Source organism: Octopus sinensis, linkage group LG14, assembly GCF_006345805.1.
Source record: "Octopus sinensis linkage group LG14, ASM634580v1, whole genome shotgun sequence".
Taxonomy (NCBI): Eukaryota; Metazoa; Mollusca; class Cephalopoda; order Octopoda; family Octopodidae; genus Octopus; species Octopus sinensis.
This window is the reverse complement of record NC_043010.1, coordinates 34,608,015-34,633,633: the sequence shown is the minus strand read 5'-3', so window position 1 is coordinate 34,633,633 and position 25,619 is coordinate 34,608,015. Positions and strand designations below refer to the sequence as shown.

General features: G+C 35.5%; 1 protein-coding gene across 1 annotated transcript in view; it reads left to right on the top strand.

The window, feature by feature from the left end:
* The window catches only part of LOC118765947, a 192,210-nt gene that overhangs the window by 37,345 nt on the left and 129,246 nt on the right, over nucleotides 1-25,619 (top strand). The window contains exon 2 of the mRNA XM_036508869.1: nucleotides 18,926-19,020. The gene's annotated coding sequence lies outside the window, so the exon portion shown is untranslated. The remainder of the gene's footprint in view (nucleotides 1-18,925; nucleotides 19,021-25,619) is intronic.

The window sequence follows — 25,619 nt, the reverse complement described above, 5'->3', positions numbered from 1 at the left end:
TGGCCTTGTGCCTAAATCAGATATCTTTATTATTATTATTATTATTATTATTATTATTATTATTATTATTATTATTATTATTATTATTATCATCATCATTATCATAATTGTGGAGGCCCGTGGCTTAGTGGTTAGGGAGTCAGTATCATGATCGCAAGATTGTGGTTTTGATTTCTGGACCAGGCGACACGTTGTGTTCTTGAGCAAAACACTTCATTTCATGTGGCTCCAGTCCACTCAGCTGGCAAAAATGAGTAACGCTGCGATGGCCTGGCGTTCCGTCCAGCTGGAGAACACATATGTCATTGTAACCGGGAAACTGGGCCCATGAGCCTGGCTAGGCTTTAAGAGGGCGCATTTATTTTTTATTTATTATTATCATTATTATTATTAACACTGTTAAGGCGGTGAACTGGCAGAATCATTACCTTGTTGGGCGAAATGCTCAGCAGTATTTTATCTGTCTTCATGTTCTGAGTTCAAATTCTGGTCAACTTTGCCTTTCATTCTTTCAGGGTCAATAAATTAAGTACCAGCTGAGTACTGGGGTCGATGTAGTCAACTAGTCCCACTCTGCCAAATTTCAGGCTCTATGCTTTTAGTAGGGCAAAATGCTTAGTGGCATTTCGTCCGTCTTCACATTCTGAGTTCAAATTCTGCCAAAGTCAACTTTACCTTTCATCTTTTCAGGGTCAATAAATTAAGTACCAGCTGAGTACTGGGGTCGATGTAGTCAACTAGTACCACTCTGCCAAATTTCAGGCTCTTTGCTTTTAGTAGGGCAAAATGCTTAGTGGCATTTCGTCCGTCTTCACATTCTGAGTTCAAATTCTGCCAAAGTCAACTTTACCTTTCATCCTTTCAGGGTCCATAAATTAAGTACCTGTGAAACACTGGGGGTCAACGTAATCAACTAGTCCCCGTTTTGCAAATTTCAGGCCTTGTGTCTAGTGTAGAAAGGATTGTTGTTGTCATTGTTGCTGTCCCTAGCTAGGATATTATTATTACTATTATTATTTTTTTTTTATTATTATTATTATTATTATTATTATTATTATTATTATTATTGTTGTTATTATTGTTATTATTATTATTAAAGATGTTACACCATATCCAATATCGTGATGTTGTTGACTTAAGATATTGTGTCTATTGGATGGGTGGGATACTGTCTGCTAAGTCACAACAAGGACCTCAGAATTATTATTATAATTATTGCCATTATCATCATCATCATCATCATCATCATCATCATCATCGTTGTTGGTGTTGTTGCTGTCTTTGTTTTAAGGTGGTGAACTAGCAAAACTGTTAGCATGTCAGATAATATGCTTAGCAGCATTTCTTTCGGCTCTTTACATTCTGAGTTCAAATACCACTGAGGTCGACTTTGCCTTTTATATTTTTGTTGTCAATAAAATGGGTACCAGTTGAGCACTGAGGTCAATGTAATCGTTTTATCCCCTCCCCTAAAATTACTGTCCTCGTGCCAAAATTTGAAACCATTATTATTATTATTATTATTATTATTATTATTACTATTATTCTTTTCTACTCTATGCACAAGGCCTAAAATTTTTGGGGAGGGGGCCAATCGATTAGATTTACCCCAGTATTCAACTGGTACTTAATTTATCAACCCCCAAAGGCATGAAAGGCAACGTCGACCCTGGCAGAATTTGAACTTAGAACGTAAAGACAGCTCAAATGCCACTAAGCATTTCGCCCAGCGTGCTAATATTTCTGTCAGCTCACTGCCTTATTATCATTATTATTAAAGTGATCAGCTAGCAGAATTGTTAGTGTTTTTTCTGGTTCTTTATGTTCTAAGTTCAAATCCTTCCAAGGTCAATTCTGCCTTTTATGCGCTTGAGGTTCAATAGAATAAACTTAGTCAAATACCTAGGTTGAAGGGATTGACTTGCTCCACCTTCTCACCTTGAAAATTACTGGCTTTGTGCTAATTTTGAAAGAATTATTATTGTCATTATTTCCTCTAAGGGTATTATTGTATGGGGCAGGGCATTATGCATACTAAACACAAATATTCATATAAATATAATTTGTTTTTCATCCTTTCAGGGATATATATATATATATAATAATAATAATAATAATAATAATAATAATAATAATAATAATATTAGGGAGTATAACTCCAAACTTACAGGGAAAAATTCAATTTAGTATTAAATCAAATTTCACAATATAAATATATAATATATAAATTAGAGAAAAACCACTATTGTGCAATTCAAGCAATGATAGACATAAACCAAATCATAAAGAAAAAAATAAAATTTTATTTTTTTCTTTATGATTTGGTTTATGTCTATCATAGTTTGAATTACATAATAGAGGTTTTTCTCTAATTTAAATATATGCATGTATGTACATACATTTGTACATACATATGTACATTACATAAAGGGGGCATCCACATAGAATAGAGTTTCCTGCAAGTTCCAGGTTGTTCTTGAACAGCAAGGTAAATGGCTTCTTCCTGCCATACACATGCAGTCATTAAAATGAGAATAAAAATCCATTCTGGTCTCATTTAACTTTCAGAAAATTATCTTGTCAAGGGACCCTGGATATTATTACTTGTAAAGAAAAGTGTTACTGGACTACATAGTCCTATACATTAACCCCCAAAATTACTGGATAGCTGTAGATGGAATGTCTTTGATCGTAAGCTAACCCAATCAGGGTTAACCTTCGGCTAACCCTAACAGCCTTTCAGTAAATTTAATCTACTAGAACAATTTTCATTCCACCCTTATCTTCTGCTTCTAGTCATACAAGGAAAGGTTGATAAAGATTTGGTCAGAAATGAAAACCCTCTGCACATGCCTGCCAATTAAAGGTAGTGGGACAATTTTTACAATGGGCTTTAATGACAGTTGGAACTTCCCTGTACAAGGTAACAGCTGTTTGGCTCAATTTCACAAGTCAACAAACCCTTGACAGGGCTGACTGACCACACTGTTGCTTTGCAAAAAAAATCCATAATTTTTTTTACTGCAGCCACTGGTAATGGTGGCTGTGATGGTAGTGACAGTGGTGGTGGTTAAAATTGAATAAATCAATATTAGCATATAACTGGTAATTGTTTTTGGATGAAAGGCAAGGTCAGTCTTGACAAAATTTGAACTTAGAATGTATAGACAGACAAAATGCCACTAAACATTTTGCCTAGCAAGCTAACAATTCTGACAGGTTGCTAGTAGTAGCAACAGCAACAACAACAATAATGATAACACTGTCAACCTGAGAGTAGGTGATTCTCTTAAAATTCTTCCAGAATCAAAATATTACGAGTTTTAAGAACTAAATAAATACAAAGATCTTGAGATTTGGAAAACATGTGACACCTCAATATATATATGTTTGTGTGTATATACATACATACATACATATATATATATATGTATGTATGTATGTGTGTATGTATGTGTGTATGTATGTTTGTATGTATGTATATATGCATGTATGTATGTATGTATATACATACATACATACACACACACATACACACACACACACACACATACACACACACACACATACACACACACACATATTTGATAACAGATAAGAGAAACACAACAGACAGGTGAGAAGCAGCCACCTGTTATGGTTGGAAGTTACCCAAAACCCAAACCACATTTTGCTTCTGCTTCGGGAACATGAAAACTTCCAAAGGTACCCAGGATCATCATCAGGTTGTACCAGGCATGAATTGTGACAGTTTTCCAGGTTGTTCATGCATAGTTCTCAAACAAGTTGTAGCCTGAGCAGATTTAATCCTTTTGACATCAACCTACCTGAGACCACAATTGCTCCTACTATACAAACTTTGTTTTAAAGCATTAGAATTTCATGCTAATTTATTTCCCAAGCATCAGCTTAATAATGATGAAATTATTTTTAATAAATTCTTCATTATTTTCAAATTAATTGAAACAAAAGTTGTGCATCTCAATAGGAATTTGGTAACAAAAGGGTTAACATGACACCCTATGAAATAATTCCTTTGGTTCTGAGAAATACCCATTAACATTGAGATTAACAGACCAAAGAATAATCTTATCAGCATTAGTATTGATTTGTTTCTAAACTTTATGCAAATGATATTTCTTCTAAGCTATATTTTCGTTAATATTATCAGACCACAGTGGTACAGATGAAACTAAAACCAATTGATTGCCTATAAATTTTAACATTGAGCATTGCATGTTGCCCCACGTCATGTTTACAGCAACATAAACAATGGACCTCTAAGAAATTAGCACATTTTCCACATTTTTGCTTATGAGAGAGCCTTTTGACTGAAAATTTTTGTTTTAACTGGTAATTAATTGAATCCCAATGACATTGGCACAGTTTTCCAAATCATTATGTTTGTGTGTATGTAGCAAGGGATAAAACTGCCATAGATGAACTGAAATATACATCATCATCATCATCATCATCATCATCATCATCATCATTTAATGTCCATTGTCCATGCTGGCATGGGTTGGATGGTGTGACCAGAACTGTATATATATATATATATATATATTTATACACAACAGGCTTCTTTCAGTTTCCATCTAACAAATCCACCCACTTTTAGTCAGCCTGAGGCTATAAAAAATGACACTTGTCCAAGGTGTCATGCAGTGGGACTGAACCCATGACCATGTGGTTGGGAAGCAAGCTTCTTACCATACAGCCACACCTGTGCATATATAGTACATCATGTGTGTGTGTGTACACTCACACAAGCACGCACACACACAAACACACACACACACACACACAATTTCCAGCTATCTATCCACTCCCAAGGTCTCTAGTAGAAACCACTTCAAAGTTCCAAGCAGTGGGGCTGAACCCAAAATTCTATGTTTGGGAAGAAAGTATCAGATGAACCAGCACACTATAAAAACAAACTCAGGTTTTAGGTTACTTGTAAGGGGTGGTTGACAGGCTTCATAAAAGTGAGTTGCATCATATAATCTTTGGTGTATATGTGTGTGTGTAGATAGATACATATACATACATGAATGACCATGGGATTGCAAATAGAAAGTTACCCTCCAAGGCACGAGTCCATGTAGTCACCCATGCATACCAGCCTCCCCTCTCCACACCACTGATGTTATCCAAGGGAAAGGTAAAGGCCCATACAGCTCGGCACCTGTGATGTCGCAACTCATTTCTACAGCTGAGTGAACTGAAGCAAGATGAAATAAAATGTCTTGCTCAAGAATTCAACACACAGCTCAGTCTAGAAATCAAACTCACTACCTCATGATTGTGTGGAAGCACATGGCCTAGTGGTTAGAGCTGCGGACTTGCAGTCGAGGGATCACGGGTTTGAATCTCAGACCGGGCGATGTGTGTGTTTATGAGCGAAACACCTAAACCCCACGCAACTCCAGCAGAAGGTAATGGCAAACTTCTGTTGACTCTTTTGCCACAAATTTCTCTAACTCTTTCCTCCTGCATCTTGCAGCTCACTTGTAATGGACTGGTGTTCCATCCAGGTAGGGAACCTATATGCCAAGGAAACAGGGAAACTGGCCCTATGGGCTAGGCATGGCTTGAGAAGGAATAAACAACAACCTCATGATTGTGAGCCTCAAGCTCAAACCACTAAGCCATGCACCTTCACTATACACACACACACATACACACACACACACAATATTGATTTTTGCCTTCTTCTAGTGTCAATAAAATAAAGTACCAGTTAAGATCTGGAACCTATTCAATCAAATGCTAAATCTGTGCCCATAAAGCAATGGGCTCTAGTAGAGATCAAATGCCTATCCAGCCATGGGGCTTCAACAAGATGTTGTGACACACTGGCTGGAGTATACAACCACCAGATCAATATTATCTATTGGCAAAATGTTAGAAATCAATACTATCTATGTGTGACATCATATACAGCTGCCAACAGAACAAAACAAAAGACGTGAACTCTTACGTAATATTAATCACTCATGTATACACATAATCTTTCTCTCAAAACTGCCCCCCCCCAAAAGGGATTACACAAAAGAAATCTGTGTATATATATATGTATGTATATGTATGTGTATATACATACACACACATATATATGGGTGTGTGTATGTAAATGTATGTATATATACATTTGCATAGGATCCCTGGCCTGGTGGTACGTAAAAAGCACTATCCGACTCGAGGCCGTGGCACGTAAAATACTCCAATGCGACCGTACGACAGGCACCCATGCCAACCCCCTTTGCTTGTGAAGACATGTTGGGGCAGCGAAATCGAAATCGAATTGAACCAGCCAGGATCCCTGGTCTGGTGGTACGTAAAAAGCACTATCCGACTCGTGGCCGTGGCACGTAAAATACTCCAATGCGACCGTACGACAGGCACCCTTGCCAACCCCCTTTGCTTGTGAAGACATGTTGGGGCAAGCGAAATCGAAATCGAATTGAACCAGCCAGGATCCCTGGTCTGGTGGTACGTAAAAAGCACTATCCGACTCGTGGCCGATGCCAGCACCGCCTCAACTGGCTTCCGTGCCGGTGGCACATAAAATACACCAATCTGACCGTGGCCGTTGCCAGCCCCGCCTGGCACCTGTGCAGGTGGCACGTAAAAAGCACCCACTACACTCACGGAGTGGTTGGCGTTAGGAAGGGCATCCAGCTGTAGAAACATTGCCAATTAGACTGGAGCCTGGTGCAGCCTTCTGGCTTCCCAGAACCCCGGTCGAACCGTCCAACCCATGCTAGCATGGAGAACGGACGTTAAACGACGATGATGATGATATATATATATATATTATATATATATATATATATTCAGACACAAAGAAAAGTACATACACCACACACGCACGCACACATATACATACATATATATGTGTCTTTGTGTAGTCAGGCATATCTTGCTTTAATCTTTCCCTTCTTTTTCCTGTACACAGATTATATATATAGTATATATATATGTTGTATATATATATACATACATATATACATACATACATATATATATATATATATATATATATTCATTTTTTTATGTAAAGGTTATTGCGCAGTAGTTCTGTTGATTCTGTTGTTGCTATTATTGTTGATGTTGTTGTTGTTGTTATCGTTCTACATTCTATTTCTTTTTTTTCATATTATACTCACACAACACAACCTTTATCGTAACACATGCAAGTCATTACAGGGACACTCACTACCTCATGCACACACACACACACGCACACATACGCATGCATGCACGCACGTACACATGATATTTGGCCTTCTGGTAGAATTTTATTTCTTTGTCAAACTACAATTAGGTTCCTTTCGTAAATCTGAAATAGATATCGGTGAAAATTGGCTCCATTTGCTCCTGCTGCTGCTATTTCTTCTTCTTTTCTCTCCTCATCTTTTCCATATCCTTCTCCCTCCTCTCCGTCTTCTCCTCTTCATCTTTTCCTTCTTCTTTTTTTTTTCTTCTTTTCCTTCTTCTTATTCTTTTCTTCTTCTCCCCCTTTGCTTCCTCTTTATCCTTCTTTTCCTTTTTCTTTACTTTCTCCTTTTCCTTTTTATTTTCTTTCTTCTTCTTCTTCTCTTCTTCTCTCCTCCTCCTCCTCCTTCTTCTTCATCTTCTTCGTCTTCTTCTCCTTCATCTTCTTCTTCTTCGTCTTCTTCTTCTCCTTCGTCTTCTTCTTCTTCTCCTTCGTCTTCTTCTTCTTCTTCTTCTCCTTCTTCTTCTCCTTCTTCTTCTTCTTTATTCTTTTCCATTTTCGTCTCCTTTTTCTTCTCTGTCTCCTCTTCCCCTTCTTCTTCTTCTTCTTCGTCTTCTTTTTCTTCTTCTTTTCTTCTTCTTCTTCTTCTTCTTCTTCTTCTTCTTCTTCTTCTTCTTCTTCTTCTCCCTTCCCTCTTGCCCTCCCTCTAATGACCTGCATGATTAAATCTTTCCATCCATCCAATAAATATTCCTTTATTATAGACATACCATGTGTTCAAGCTACGTTATCACGTTATTATTCACAATCTGTTCGAAATAGTAAACTCTGATGTGAGAGGAGACTTGCTTCTAATTTTGATTGCTTGAGACACTACATAGTCCTTCCTCATTCATTTTTTTTCGTTATAGATTTTTTGTTATAATATTTAATTAATGGAAGGTGGCAATCGGGCAGAAACGTTAGCACGCCGGGCAAAATGCTTAGCGGTAATTCATCTGAGTTCAAATTCTGTCGAGGTCAACTTTGCCTTTCATCCTTTCGGGGTCGATAAATTAAGTACCAGTTACGATGTAATCGACTTAATCCCTTTGTCTGTCCTTGTTTGTCCCCTCTATGTTTAGCCCCTTGTGGGCAATAAAGAAATAAGTAACGTTAGCACACCAGACGAAATGCTTAGCTGTATTTTGTCTGTCTTTATATTTTGAGTACAAATTCTGCCAATATCAACTTTGCTTTTCATTCTTTTAGGGTTGATAAATTAAGTACCAGTTGCACAACTGGCACAACTTATCAACTGGCCCCCTCTCCAAAAATTTCAGGCCTTGTGCCTTGAGTAGAAAAGAATAATTAATGCCAATCCCTGAAAAGCACAAATATGTAAATTAAGCTATCCACTACAGTGCTAACTTAATTTATGACTGCTTTATATAGTAGTTTATAGCAGTTTGATTGGGGATGGAAGCTGGGTAACAAACCATGAAATGATCCATCATGTGTCTGACCACTGTTTTTACCAGACACCAAATCTTTAGAAGGAATTTGTTTACATTTTTATTTTGCCCACAACTAGATTTTGAAATATCCAAATTATATAAGTTTCCCTGATTTACAGTGCATTGTGCATAAAATTATATATACATACATATGTATGTATATATAAATACAGAAATAAAATATGTATGCCTGCATACACACATATATACATATATATTATATGTACAGGGTGTGCAGATTAAATCTGAGAGTTTGCATAAAAGGAGAAACAAAAAAAAAGTATTTTTTAAAAATCAAAAAATAACTACTAAATTATGGCTAGAAGATAACAGTTTAGTCAAAATAACCATCCTCAGCTTCCACCATGGCCTCAAGATAGCTCTGGAACCTGGTGCATGCATTTCTCATTGTGTCTCTGGGAATATCTTTGAACTCCTTAGGCACAAGCTCAGCCTTATTGTTGCAGGCAGAGCAGTTGGTGTCTTTCTGATCCATACTACACACATATATGAATATACAGACATGTATATATATATATACATATATAACAAAGTGAAGTTGTAAGGTACCGCATGAGTGGAGATATATATGAATGAAGGTTTGAAAATGCAATTTTAAAGATGTTTATTCAGTTGACCGGTTTCACTCTTTTTAGAAAAAGATTGTCAAAAGTAAAATGTAAAGCTTTGTATAAGCTTTGTTATGTTAAGTACTGGTTGTCACAAAAGTATTAAAATACATATATACATTCTTTGATAATAATAAGAAATGTTAAAAACAGTTTACAAGATAGTATTTCGGAAAATATTCAACAAAAATATTAGGAGTTCAATAAAAATCATGTTTGTTTGGTAGTTTATATATATACACAGAAGGAGATATATTTAAGAGTTTACAAAGAATTCAAGAGGAACACACACACATACATATATGCATATCTCATTCTCATTCTCATTTACTTGTTTCAGTCATTTGACTGTGGCCATGCTGGAGCACCGCCTTTAGCTGAGGAAATCAACCCCAGGACTTATTCTTTGTGAGCCTAGTACTTATTCTATCGGTCTCTTTTGCTGAACCACTAAGTTACGGGGACGTAAACACACCAGCATCGGTTGTCAAGCGATGTTGGGGAAGACAAACACAACACACAAACATACACATATATATTGATTGATTGATTGATTCCAGTTTCAGCCCATGAGCTGTGGCCATGCTGGGGCACCGCCATACATATATACGACGGGCTTCTTTCAGTTTCCATCTACCAAATCTACTCACAAGGCTTTGGTCGGCCCGAGGCTATAGTGGAAGACACTTGCCTAAGGCGCCATGCAGTGGGACTGAACCCAGAACCATGTGGTTCGTAAGCAAGCTACTTACCACACGGCCACTCCTACGCATATATATATATATATAATATATATATATATAGATATATATACCACACATATACATACATACAAACATACATACATATATATACACATATATAATTACATATATATATATATAAATTCGGTGTGTGGTGAGGCAATTCGTTGCAAAACCCTTAATTGCTTAGTATATATATATATATATATATATATATATATACAGGGTGTTCCAGAAGTCTGGGGCACATTTTGTCATTGAATATCTCGAAAACTATTAAGGACATAAAAACGCATCTGATATATTCTGAAAGCCTGCAATTTCAAGTTTTTTTTTTATGGAATGTTCAATGTGAGCACCGTTGGCCACATGGCACACATCAAGCTGATAGTCCAATTCTTGCCAAACGCGTTCCAGCATTGCGTTGTCAATGGTTGCAACAGCTTTCGTTATTCAGGCCTTCAGTTCATCCACGTCTTTTGGAAGGGGAGACACATAGACCAGTCCTTTCACAAATGCCCCAAAAAGAAATCGCAGGGTGTGAGATATCTGGAGACCTGGAAGGCCAGGGCATGAGAATGTGATCATCTCGCCCAGAACGTCCAATCCATCTGTCTAGCAGTGTTGTGTTCAGATACTGTCTAACCCTGAGGCTCCAGTGCAGTGGTGCCCCATCCTGTTGGAAAATGAAGTCCCTACTGGCTCTTCTGATTGATTTACGGGATCTCCACTCGAAGGCAGTTCGAACTCGCTCAACCATATCATCTGAAGTTGAGGGGCGTACCGTTCTGTTAGCTGGGTAAAAACACCTATCCTTCATGAATTTACCATGCCATCTCAATATGAACTTCCTTTCTGGTGCCTCTTTTCGGAATTTTGTGCAAAATGCACGTTGAACAAGTGTCCATGATTCAGTTTTTGCAAATTCAAGGATGCAAAACGCCTTTTCTGGTTGAATGAACGCCATTACTGGATTTGGAAAAATATGAAAAAATCATTAGCATTACAAAAAAAGTTAATGAATTTAGCTTTAAAATGGTACCAGTTTCATCTTACTACCAATTATAGTCTAGCAGATATGAGGACTTATAATGTGCCCAAGTCTTCTGGAACATCCTGTATATATATATATATATATATATATATATATATATATATATATATATGTATAATATATATATATATATATAATATATTGTAATATTTGGAAAGAGTATTTAGTCGGTAAATGAGTTTCATGCACAAATTTCATTTACATTAGACTGTGTACCAGTCATCACCATTGGTCAATCCATTTTGGCTACTATCTTTTAGCATGATTAAAACAGTAGTTCACTACTATCCCACTGATTATGCGCATTTGTTGTTGTTGCTTATGCACACGCACACACCAACCCTGGCACACAGCCAGTATTAAATCATCATCATCAGATATTTACCCTGCTTGTAACTAAGATCAATTTTTCAACATAAATCTATTTTAATGTATACACCAGGACACAATCTCGTTTCTCGTATTGAGTTGGTATTCTTGTTATGTAATGATTTTCTATTTTCTGTTGATGCAGAATGGACATACCCCAGACTTATTTTGCATAGAAGTGGTGCTATCTGTATACGAGAAGCTTAGATTATATTTATAATTAAACTTTGCTATTCAGGCTCCAGATATGTTGCAAAAAAAACATTGCATTCCTTCTTTGTATACTGTAGAAAGACTACATATACTCTCTATACCTAGCTTTAAATATTCCACTTTTTGCGAAAATATAGTTTTTATCAGTGCATTCTTCTTGTACCACCATTATCTTATTAACTATTTTTTTAAAAGCAATTATCATTTAATGATCTTGTGTTTAATCTGTTACAGCTATATCTATTTTTTACTGCTGACAGTTTGGAATAGCTCAAGTTATTTGTTTTCTGTATTATAAATTTTTGGTCCCATGTTCATCACTAGCTAACTTTAGTATTATTCTTGTTAAAGGGTTTATGGTACCTAGAGTTGTTGGGAAATGCTTAATGATTAACATTATTCTCTTTTGCTCTTTACTCTTTTTACTCTTTTCCTTGTTTCAGTCATTTGACTGTGGCCATGCTGGATTACCGCCTTTAGTCGAGCAAATTGACCCCAGGACTTATTCTTTGTAAGCCTAGTACTTATTCTATCTGTCTCTTTTGCTGAACTGCTAAGTTATGGGGACGTAAACACACCAGCATCAGTTGTCAAGCGATGTTGAGGGGACAAACACAGACATACAAACATATATACACACATACATATATATATACATACATATATACGATGGGCTTCTTTCAGTTTCCGTCTACCAAATCCACTCACAAGACTTTGGTCGGCCCAAGGCTATAGTAGAAGATACTTGCCCAAGTGCCATGCAGTGGGAATGAACCCAGAACCATGTGGCTGGTAAGCAAGCTACTTGCCACACAGCCACTCCTGCGCCTATTACAAAAACTTTTGCTACATTTGCTGTTATATTTAGCCTAAAATGTGGGCTGAATGAATCAGGTGGGCTTCCTTGTCTGGTGCTGTTGGATTTTGATCCATTCGCTTAACACTGTTCATAAACTCTGTTTCTTAAAGTGGTTATTTTTGTTATGTTTTTTTCAGAATTTCATTATAGATCAGCACAACTTGATCAAATATTTCAACTATAGCTATTATACCAATTCACTTACCTAAATTGGTGACTAGGTGTTGTATTTTTGGAAGGCTAGAATGCCTGTTTATAAACAGTTGCACTTCATTAGAGTTTCTACTAGATAATGTCTTCTTGCAGTTGCAAGCAGAGTGAAAATTTGATCTGACAATAATAAATTAGTGACAATCTGCAGAATGGCAGCATGAGAGTAATAACTAACAACAACTACAACAACACACATACGCATATACACAAGTACATCCAAAAGCCTTTTGCACAAGAGACCTCTGTCAAAGACACTTGCCTAATGTGCCACCCATTAGGCTTCACCTCAGAACCAGTTGATTGTCAAGAAAACTACATGGCTATGCTGCTATCCAAACTCAACACTGTAAGACTATAGAGAGAGGGAAAAGGTAATGGACTAAGCAGGAGAGAAATAAAATAAAAATGTATGGGTACAGGGATAGAGTAACAATGTAACACCAAAGTACATATGACAGCCAATCCCCTATCTTGGGGTATACAATCTGGATAGATTATAACACCCCTCCCAAACATCTGTTTGACTTCTACTGTGTCTGCTATTACTCCTCCGCCTAGTTTAAGATTTACATCCGATATCCACCCAGAATAATAAACAATAGGGGAAACAAGAGAGTGGAGGTGCAGGGCTGGGTCTTGGAATAAAATGACTCTCTTGTCTTTGAATGTTTACAGAATTTCTGCTCATGTTAGAACATTTAAGTATGTTCAGATATTTAAGTATATATTTAGATATTAGGTAGATCATTGTATATGTATGTGTATGTAAGTGCTTGTGTGTGTGGTGTGTGTGTGTATTATATATGCATGCATGTATGTTTGTGTGTATATTCATATGTATATATCTTTGTGTCTATATCAAAAGATGGCTAGCAGAATCAGTGGGACATCAAACAAATATTCTGAGGTATACAGTTATGTCCCTTTGCATTCCGAGTTCAAATCTTGTCTAGGTTCACTTTGCATTTTCATCTTCCAAGATCAATAAAATATGTAGCAAAGAATATACTGGACTTGATATAATCGATCAAACTTTTTGTCAGAAGTGCCCCAGCATGGCCATAGGTCAATGGCTGAAACCAGTAAGAAGAATGAGTGTTTGTGTTTGCGTGTGTGTGTAAAGAAACTTTGCAATATGTAAAACACATCAATATTTTATAAATATGTATATTTGCCAGCAGTATTTGACACATTAGCTATTGCTGCACTTATATGTGTGTATTTGTGTGTGTGTGTGTGTGTGTGTGTGTGTGTGTGTGTGTGTGTATTAAAAGCTTTCTTACATTACAGGAGACTTAATACATACACACTCACACACACATTTTTGTATACATATATATCAGTATATTCATACACACACACACACAAATATATATATATTATTGATCTCAGAAGATAGAAAAGCAAGAAGTTCACTACCCAACCATATGGTTTCAGGTTCAATCCCACTGCATAGCACCTTGGGCAAGTGTCTTCTACTATTCTATTTTGGCCCCAGGTCAACCAAAGCCTTGTGAGAGGATTTGGTAAGCAGAAACTGGAAGAAACTCATCAGCTATCAACCTATCTGTCTGGCTGTCTGTCTGTCTGTCTGTCAGTCTATCCATCTATCTATCCATCTATCTATCTGTCTATCTATCTATCTGTCTATCTATCTATCTATCTATCTATCTATCTATCTATCTATCTATCTATCTATCTATCTGTCTATCTATCTATCTATCTATCTATCTATCTATCTATCTATCTATCTATCTATCTATCTATCTATCTATCGATATACAAATACTGTGGTTGTGTGAGTGTATGTTTTATATATGTATGTGTGTGTGTGTTTTTATATATGCATATGCCTGTGTGTGTGTTTTTTTATATGTATATGTCTGTGTGTTTTTATATATGTATATGTGAAGGTGCTTGGCCTAGTAGTTAGGGCATTGCACTTGCAAGATTATGGTTTCAATTCCCAGACCAGTTGTGCATTGTGTTCTTGAGCAAGATGCTTCCTCTCATATTGCTCATGTTGCTCAAAATGATTCATCCCATGCATCTATAAGTGGATAATCTGTGACAGATTAGCATTCCATCTAACCAGTAATGTAGCATCATTTGAAAGCTGTGACAATGCAAGGAAGCGCATTGTGACCAGTGGTACATAACAGTATCTAATGGCCTAACTATACACACACACACATTTATATATATATACACACAAACTATACACACATACATGCATAAACATTCTCTTATATGTCTAACACTACATACACTTAGAGGACACTGAACAGACCAGTTTGTTTTTGTTTGAAGTAGTGAATTGAGTGGGTGTTACTCTTGAGAAAGGCTAGGAGATAGATATAGAAGAAAAGAAACACTGATTATAACTAGAGAGAGAGAGAGAGAGATGCTGGGATGGGGTTAGAAGTAAGTTAGAGGATGAAGTAGATGGAAAAGAAATAAAATAAAATGTGATTCAGTCTTTTTAAGTGTCAACAAAGTAGGGTGTGGTTTAGATATATAAAGGGTGGGGTTATATTTGACACCAAATTGAAAGTTCCAGTTTCAGAACTTCATGAAAAATCTATAAAATATTATTGACTCCATTGAAGGTGGTGGTGGTGGTGGTGGTGGCGGCTTTTGTCATCATTGTCATCAACATCATCATCATCATCATCGACATCTACATTTTTCTTCATCATTTTCATTGTTACCATCATCATCCTCATTATCATCATCCACTTCATCATCATCATCATCATCATCCACTTCTTCATCATCATCATCATAATCATCTATATTGTTGTAATCATCTACCTTGAGGGATGAGAGAAAAATCACCCCTGCATAGGATGCTAGTCTAAAGCAGACTAATACTCCCAGAAAAGCCCATCATCAATCTTCTTGTTGCATTTTGATCCTTGATCTTTCGTCATCGCTTGAATATATGATTCTTTGTACTCTGGCATTCCGGCACATAAACATTAAGCAGCTGCTGGAGCATTCTTGCTTTCTTTCTCTCTAACATTTGCAATTCTTCTGTATTTAAGGCCTACATTTCACTACCATGCAGCACAATATTCATAACACAAACATCATACAACCTATCTTTCACTTTGAAGGAAAAGATCTTCATTGCTAGTGAAAGTAATATCTCACTGAATTTTCCTCTACCCATTTTTACCCTGGATAACCAGAGTAAAGACCTCCTTTGGTCATGAATGGCCATGGGATTGCACCTAGAAAGTTACCCTTTGAGGCACAAGTCTGGGCAAGGTTATTTATGGAAGACTGGCAATCTCCCATGCATACCAGTCTCCCCTCTTCATGTCACTGATGTTATCCAAGGGAAAGTAAAGTGTCTTGCTCAAGAACGCAACAAACAGCTTGGTCTGGGAATCAGACTACTTCTAGTGAGATATCTGGGCATTTAAAAAAGTCTGTTTTCCCTGTGCTTTTAGTATATATTGCTCCAGTGTGTTTACCAAATATGAAGTTTGTTGTATCTGTTAGTCTGACTGTGATTCCACTACATCTTTTGGGTGTCCATAGTTTATACTGGGTACAGCAAATGGAGTTGGTCCCTACTCCTTATCAAGGATGGCCATGGCCATTCCTTTGATGATATGAGGGTCCTGCCTTCTTTCCTACTATATATATTATATATATATAGTCGCCATGATAGATCGTTAGCCATTACACACATTTTTTTCTCTCCTTGTTTCTCTCCTTGTTTTTTCTGTGTCCCTTTCTGTAGAAGAGCATAGGCTCGAAACGTAAAAGACTTTTTTCTATTCCTGAGCGTTATACTGATACATCTGTTTGTTTTGTACACCACCTGTCTTCATCTTTTGTTTTTTTCATAAACTCTTCTTATATATATATATATAATACATATATATATATATATATATATGTATATATATATATATATACATATATATATATATATATATATATATATATATATATATATATATATATATATATATATATTATATGGCCTTATGTGCCACATGGTACAGAGAGAACTAACAAACTAATATATGTATATATATATACGTATATATATAATATATATATATATATATACATATACATATGTATAATTGGGAGTATGTTGACCTGATTAAGTGTTGAAACTAGATACCTCATATCTAATCAATACCGATGTACTTTCATGAAACACATGTAGTCTTATAAATGGTAAATACGGGATTCAGAATAGATAAAGTTAATATAAGATTTAATATTTAACATTTTATGGAGTGGTTGGGTATAAAATCTTTCAGTGTTGATTGAGTTGAAGGTGGTTCTGTCTCTAAAACTACTTTTATATATATGCATTAAACATTGAGAGATGTTCATTTTAGTATATCTAATTTGAATGTCTTTTTCCTGTGTACTCAGAAGTAATATTCCCTAATGATAATAATAATAATATATGAATATATATATACACATATATATATACATATATATATATAATGTATTTATATATATATATACCCACACACACACACACATATATATATATATATATATATATAAATATATATATATATAAAATATATTTTTATACTCACACACACACATACACACACGTATGCATGCATTTATATATGTATATATTGTCATTACTGTTCAGAACACCAATAGGTTTGGGAATCTTTAAATTTCATATTTCACAAAGAAAATATAAAATGATGTCTTTAAGGTTAAGAAAACAATAGAATATATTAAAGTAAGTAAAATTGTATATACTAAAGTGAGTATGTATATATTAGATATGCATGGCTTCCCAAACCACATGGTTCAAGGTTCATTCCCACCATGTGGCATCTTGAGCAAGTGTATTCTATATAGCCATGGGCTGAACAAAGCCTTGTGAGTGGAAACTGAAAGGAGCCTGTCATATATGTATGTATATATGTGTACATGTTCGTGTGTGTGTCTTTGTCCCTTTTTTTGTCCCCCACCACCACTTGACAACTGGTGTTGGTGTGTTTACATCCCTGTAATTTAGCATTTCAACAAGAGAGACCAATAGAGTAAATACCAGGCTAAAAATAAAATAAGTGCCGGGGTTGATGCATTCGACTAAAATCTCTTCAAGGTTGTACTCCAGCATGGCCGCAGTCATGTAAAAGATATATTCAAGTAAATATGTATGTTAAATATATATAGGCGTAGGAGTGGCTGTGTGGTAAGTAGCTTGCTTACCAACCACATGGTTCCGGGTTCAGTTCCACTGTGTGACACCTTGGGCAAGTGTCTTCTACTATAGCATCAGGCTGACCAAAACATTGTGAGTGGATTTGGTAGATGGAAACTGAAAGAAGCCCCTCGTATATATATATATATATATTATATATATATATATATATATATATATATTATAATATATATATATATATATATATATATATATATATGGAGGCACAATGACCCAGTGGTTAGGGCAGCGGACTCGCGGTCGTAGAGGATCGCGGTTTCGATTCCCAGACCGGGCGTTGTGAGTGTTTATTGAGCAAAAACATTAGGCTCTGGCAGGGCATGGTGGTGATCCCTGCTGTACTCTTTCACCACAACTTTCTCTCACTCTTTTCTTCTGTTTCTGTTGTACCTGTAATTTCAAAGGGCCGGCCTTGTCACTCTCTGTGTCAATACAGAATACATTGAAAACAGAATACATTGAAAACATCTGTTGTGAATTTGAACTTATGACCTCAGCACAGGTAGTCCAACACCTTTTCCATTTAGTTACCTCACATCTAAAACTTTTCTATATTAAGACATTTAATGCTGCAAGGAAAAGATGTTTATTAAAAAATGCTTCCACAAAAAGGAAAAGATAGCATGAGCTCAATATATGTTATTTTAATTCTTCCACCAAGTAAGGGAGACACTTGCAGGCATATTTCAGTCTTATTAGAACTCTTCAGCCAAGCATAGATTTCACTGCATTAGCCAAGAAGTGATAAGAGAATTACGTCTTTAAATAGCTTTCTTTGTGTTCATTACAGAAAATGCTAATACTAACTTAACTATTGTTTGCCACACAGATGGTGGCCCTGAGTAACTTCCCTCAGTAATCTGTATTCTATTGTTTGTTTGCTTTTATTTCTAGCATGAATTTTATTTACAAAGAATATAATCAACAGAAACATTCAGAGATTGGAATGCATATGAATATTTGCACAACTCTTGCGCTCAATGTCAAAGGTTAGTAAAAGTATTATTATTATTATTATTATTATTATTATATTATTATTATTATTATTATTATTATTAACTGTTGTTGTTGTTGTCTGTCTATCTATCTATCAATCTCTCTCACTCACTCTCCCTCTATATATATATCCTAACATTGCCACCAAAATGACCTAGACTTACAGATTTAAAGAATTGGATGTCATATAAAATGTTTATGATAGTTGACTTATGGAAAAGATTATAATTTAAAATTTTTGTAATGCAAATATGTCAATGAAAATAAAGTTTAGTTGGTAGCGGAAATAGTACTGCAAAAGAAGTGCTCAAATATAAATGAGATGAAGATAAATATCATCATCGTCATCATTTAATGTCCACTTTTCCATGCTTGCATGGGTCATACAGAATTCATTGTGGCATATCTTTTATAGCTGGAAGCTCTTCCTGTCACCAACTCTTACCTGTTTTCAAGCAATTACTGTTTCGCTGTGGCTGGACATGTTTACATGAAAGATTGGAAACAAAGGGCACAGAGATTATACAGTAGAGACACTTGTCCACAACTATCAATGTCTAGACAAAGAGATCATCATCATCATCATTTAACATCCGTTTTCCATGCTAGCATGGGTTGGACAGATATCAACACAAAGAGAAGCAAACACAGATGCATGTACTCCCCAAAAGACACATATGTACATATATTCAAGTGTTGAATCAGAAGTTATTGCAGCAGCAGATAGACTGCTGAATGGATATTGTTCTGGTTTCTGTACTCTGAGTTCAAACCCTGCAAAAGTCAAATTTACCTTTCATCTTTTTGAGATTCATAAATAAAATGCCAGTGCAATACTGGGATCAGTTCCTCCCATGTTGCTATCTGTTCTTCTCCATTCTCTTCTTCTTCTTCTTCTTCTTCTTCTTCTCTTCTTCTCTTCTCTTCTTCTTCTTCTTCTTCTTCTCCTCTTCTTATTCTTCTATTATTATTATTATTATTATTATTATTATTATTATTATTATTATTATTAAAAAAAAAAAAAACTCACTGTGATCAAGCCTGAATAGGGATGGGGCTCTGCTAGGCTTAACACACCCTTACAATCCCATCAAGAATTGAAGACAGAAGGAAGATTATATGCATGCACACACACACGTACAAATACATGCATGCACAAACAAACACATATGCATGCATACATACACACACACACACACACACACACACACAAGATGACCTTACCATTTTACCATAAGCCCTTGTTTTTGCTTCTTTCTAGTTAGATCCTTGCTCTTTCAGTTCTGCCTCAGTCCTTTTAGATTTTGCTGCACTTTCTCATAGGTTTCCTTGAGGGAAGGCCTTCCTCTCCCAAGTCTTGTTTCTTTTTGAACTCTCATCAATGCTTTTGTTACTTTGCTTTTTCTACATAGGTGATTGGTCCTATGCAAACCCATTTTTACCTCTAGAAACAGGTGGTTCATATTAGTCTAGCCTCCATCCTTTGACCTGTCCAGCATAGAAGGCCCTACTAGTAGCTCCCACTCTACTGGCATAACTCTCAGAATTATTAAGACACATTAGCTACCGTTTCACAGCAAGGACTAGACCTTGTGGTGTCTAGATGAGAAGAGGTTCTCCACAATTTTCATTTGTTAAGTTATACTCGCAAGATATCGGCCAACTCAGGGTTGCATTTGAAGACGCTTACCCAAAATACACAAACAGGATTGAACCCAGAACTTTCTGGATGCAAAGCGAATTTCTTAACCACATGGCTATGCATGCAAAAAAACCCACTATCTTTATTGACTGAGATTTTTATTTTGTAGAACTTACAAATTCTTTCCATACTTTTTTAGAATTGTACAAATCTCTGAGACCATTCTTTAGTTCACAAACAGAAGCATAGCTGCTAGCTGTGCTCTATAAATGTCTTCTCATCATCATCATGGTCATCATCACAATCTACATCATGTTGAGAAATTTATGAACATGAAAAAAAAAACATGCTTCAAATAAGTTGGCGTTCAAGCTTGTCTTAACATCATCATTTATCAGATGCACAAATATCAGAGATGAATGTGTGTGTTTGTCTGTTTACATGTGTGTCTGTGTGTCTCTGTGTGTGCGTCTGAGTTTACTGTACTGTCATAAAATACGTGTATGTGTGTGTATATGTATATATGTATATAAACACACACATGCACATATATGTTGTTACTTAGCTATGTGCATTCTCTTGTGTGTAGATATTCATAAATATGTATAATATATATATATAATATATATATGTATGTATATATATATATATATATATATATATATATATATATAACACACATAAACACCACGACCAAGACCAATACATACTTAATACATATATGCATACAAAATATGTATATCCCATCTCTGTAGCTGTGTGCATGTGTATGTATGTATGTATGTATGTATGTATGTATATATATATATATATATATTATATATATATATATATATATATATATATATACATACACACACACATACAAATATGCTGTTATATTATGAGGATATACACATGCATATATATTATATACATACACATATATATATATTATATAGGTATATATATATAATATATATATATATATATATATATATATTATATATATATATATATATATATACATAAACATACACACACATGTGCTGTTATACTTTGGGGGTTATGATATATATACACATACACACTTGCACACACACACACACACACACTCACACACAGACATACATTAAAATATATAATTCATGCAAGCACATACATACACACAAAAAAAATGTGTTGTATTGCTTTTATCTGTATGATGTGTGTTTTACTATAACCAAGGTGATCTTATAAATCTTGGCAAAAACCATACAAATATTTGTACCAATAAGTTGTCAGTAAATGCTATTCTACAATTTCTATTATGGTGCTACATCCATGTTCTTTTTTAATTTCCTATAATGGCAGTAGCAATGACTCAGCTGATTTTAAATATATGGAAAATCATTATCATTGTTAATGGAGGAAGAAGGGCAATTGATTAGCAGAATGGTTGAAGCAGCAGACAAACATTGCTTTTTCCTGAGTCACAGCTCTTTATTTTATGTCCTGAGCTCAAATCCTGCTTTTCATCCTTCTGAAGTTGATAAAATAAAGTACTTTTCAAATTCTGGAGCTAATACAATTGACCAATCTCTCCCCTAAATTTTTAGCATTAATTATAAGTTAGAAATTATTATTATTACTATTATTATTATTATTCAGTAGTTTTATTTATTTTTATAGCGTGCTTTCACTTCACTACCGAGTGCACCTCTGTGTGCCTTGAGTATGTGCTGTGGTTTGCTGTGATGCTCTTATGGTTACTGTATTGAAAGTGTTGAACCACCTGTTATTATTATTATTATTATTATTATTATTATTATTATTATTATTGAGTGAGAGAACAGTGCATGCTCTGTCAAATCCATACTTGTTGCAAAGTGTCCAATGGACAAGCCTGGCTATATTGTCATGGCATCTCTTATATTCCTTCTGGGCTAGTGATGTACATTGGCTGGCAATATGCCTATTATTATTATTGAGTGAGAGAACAGCGTGTGTCATCAAAGTGACGCTGGGGTAAAATATACGAAGCCCAGTATACCCATCATACTACTTATCTGATAAGTATCCACCAGGCACATACATCACAACCATATGTGCGCAACATGGTGATCTCATATCAAGATAAACAGCGCATGACCTTGCAGGTGGGGTCCAGTTAGAATTTCCTTCAGGTCAAGTAGCCAATCCTGCTCAAATGGTTTTTGAATAAGAGTTGTTTAAGGATGTTAAATGAAACACCCATGTTTCCAGGAGTGAATTATTCAAACTCCAAAGAGTCCCTCTCAACACATGGCTATGATGCTCCCCAACTACTTTTGCTCATGATCAGAGATGCACATATTATCAGCCACCAAAGGACATGCTCAACTGGTTAAGGTCAAACAACTGACTAGCAAATCTGTGGTATTGGGCAGAATATTTGTTGCTGCCCACCTTTTATACCAAGACAAAAAAAATGTACATAATAACACTTCCAATCAGTTAAGATCAGAAGCCATGAGAGCCAGGGCCTGGTATTGCATCAGGGCAATTATTATTATTATTATGTATGATTTTATGCAGACCTTACTTAAACCATCTATGGTCATCCTATCTTTTTGCTATATGCCAAGTAAATGGGACCAAATTATCCAGTGTTAACTTTTCTAAGATAGTAGGGTGTGATTTGAGAGAGATTTGGTCATTATTTATAGCTAGTGGTGTAACTACTTAGAGCAATCATAGGCAAACTGCAGCCTGTGTGTCTAATGAAAAACTGCCTTGAATTTTTTTTTTGTAGTGTGGCTCACCTCATGATGATCCATGTCTCACGTGGCCCACTTCTTGTAAAAGGTTGCCAATGCCTATCATGGAGGCTTCTTCTATAGCTTGGTTTGTCTTATTTGTTTAGTCACAGGTTAGTCCAAATCAAAGACATTTTAATTGTAACCATCTTGTCTTTAGCTGATATACTGGGAACCCAGAACATGATTATTATCCAAAAAAGACCTTTTATAAGATAGAAAGGTATAATTCCATGGAGATATGGTTGTTATTTCTAGCAAGATAACTGACTTCATAAAGGTTCTCTATTTGACTCGAAGAAGAAACCAATTGAGAATGAGAGATGTCAACAGACACAGTCTTAACATTTATTCTTAGTATGTTAATTATAACCTTACCCACAAATAATACTAAGTATTTCTCCAGACATCAAAGCCTGATGTAAATATTTTGTCTATCTCTTTATAAGTGTACCTCCCTACTTACCTAACTAAGATAGATAGGTACATACATACAAATTTCTATCTATCTATCTGTCTGTCTATCTATCTATCTATCTATCTATCTATCTATCTATCTATCTATCTATCTACCTACCTACCTACCTACCTACCTACCTACCTACCTATCTACCTATCTATCTATCTATCTATCTATCTATCTATCTATCTATCTTTCTATCTATCTATCTATCTTTCTATCTATCTATCTATTTAGCTATCTATCTATCTATCTATCTATCTATCTATCTATCTATCTATCTATCTATCTATCTATCTATCTATTTATCTATCAATCTACATAGCTATTTATCTATCAACCTACATATCTATCTTTCTATCTATCATCTACCTATCTATCTCTCTGCATATAGGAACATCTACCTATCTATCTTTCTATATCCCTCATACCTACCTGATATAAATAATCTGTATTGAAGCAAAACGCTTCTCAGAAAAGAAGCTATCACATCAGTATGGTGGGAGCCAGAAGTTTGAGAAGTTCTTTAGAAACCTAATAACATATTCTTCAGCCCTCTACCTACCTAACCCCAGCAACTTTCTTATTCATCTTCTTACCACCAGAGCCCCTATTTTCTGCTGATCTTTCCCTTTTTTCTTTCTTTTCTTTTCTTTTGCCAAAATAGTGCTGTTATGCTGAAATAATACACCTGTTCTGATCTCACTTCTGTCTCCCTATTCTTTATCTTGCTTCATTTGGATTCTTGTAATTTGGTTTGGTTCGGGAAAATAATTCTTTAGGATGAAGAATATTCACAGATTTCATTGTAGGTGTTGTAAAGATATCTGAATAGCTACGCTAAACAATAACAATAGAGAGACAGACAGACGGACAAACGGACGGATGGGCAGGCAGACTGACATACAGACATAGGTGTATCTCTCTATCTTTCAGTGGATATGTAGGTAGGTTGATATACCTATAATCATAATAGATGATGGATGGATGGATGGATAGACAGACAGAGAGACAGATTGTCAGACAGGCAGACAGACAATTATAGATGTATCTATCTTTATGTGGGTATGTAGCTAGGTAGTCTGATTTGACAGACAGACAGACAACTGTAGGTGTCTGTCTTCAGGTGGGTACCTAGGTAGGTAGATATGTAGATTGGTAGATATACCTATAATTATATTGACTGATAGATAGGTAGATGGGTGGATTGAAGGATGGACAGGTGCACAGATGGATGCATGCACAGACGAACACATGCATGGACACACAGACAGATGCTTGGATATAGGTTTATTTAGCTGTGTATCTTTAGGTAGATATCTAACATAGATTGATAGATAGATAGAAAGAAAGGTGGGCAGACAAGTAAGAAGACAGATGAATAGGTATAGATGTATCTATTTATTAAGTAAGCATGAAGTAGATAGATAGGTATTTAGGTAGATAGGCAAGTTGGTAGGTAGATAGGTAGAGAGATATAAATAGTTAACAGATATATGAATAGCTAGATAGAAAACAGACTCAATAGATAACTAGGTACAAATGTTGTTAAATAAGTTGATTAATAAACAGGTAGATTTCTTTGAAGTAGGGAGGAGGCAGGAGGCAGGTAGACAGTGACACATACACAGAGACAGACAGCTATTGTTCATTCTTCTATTGGCAAATATAAGGCAATCTCTGTCAAAACAGCACACTTTCATGTGCATACACTCACACAGCCACCAGCTTATA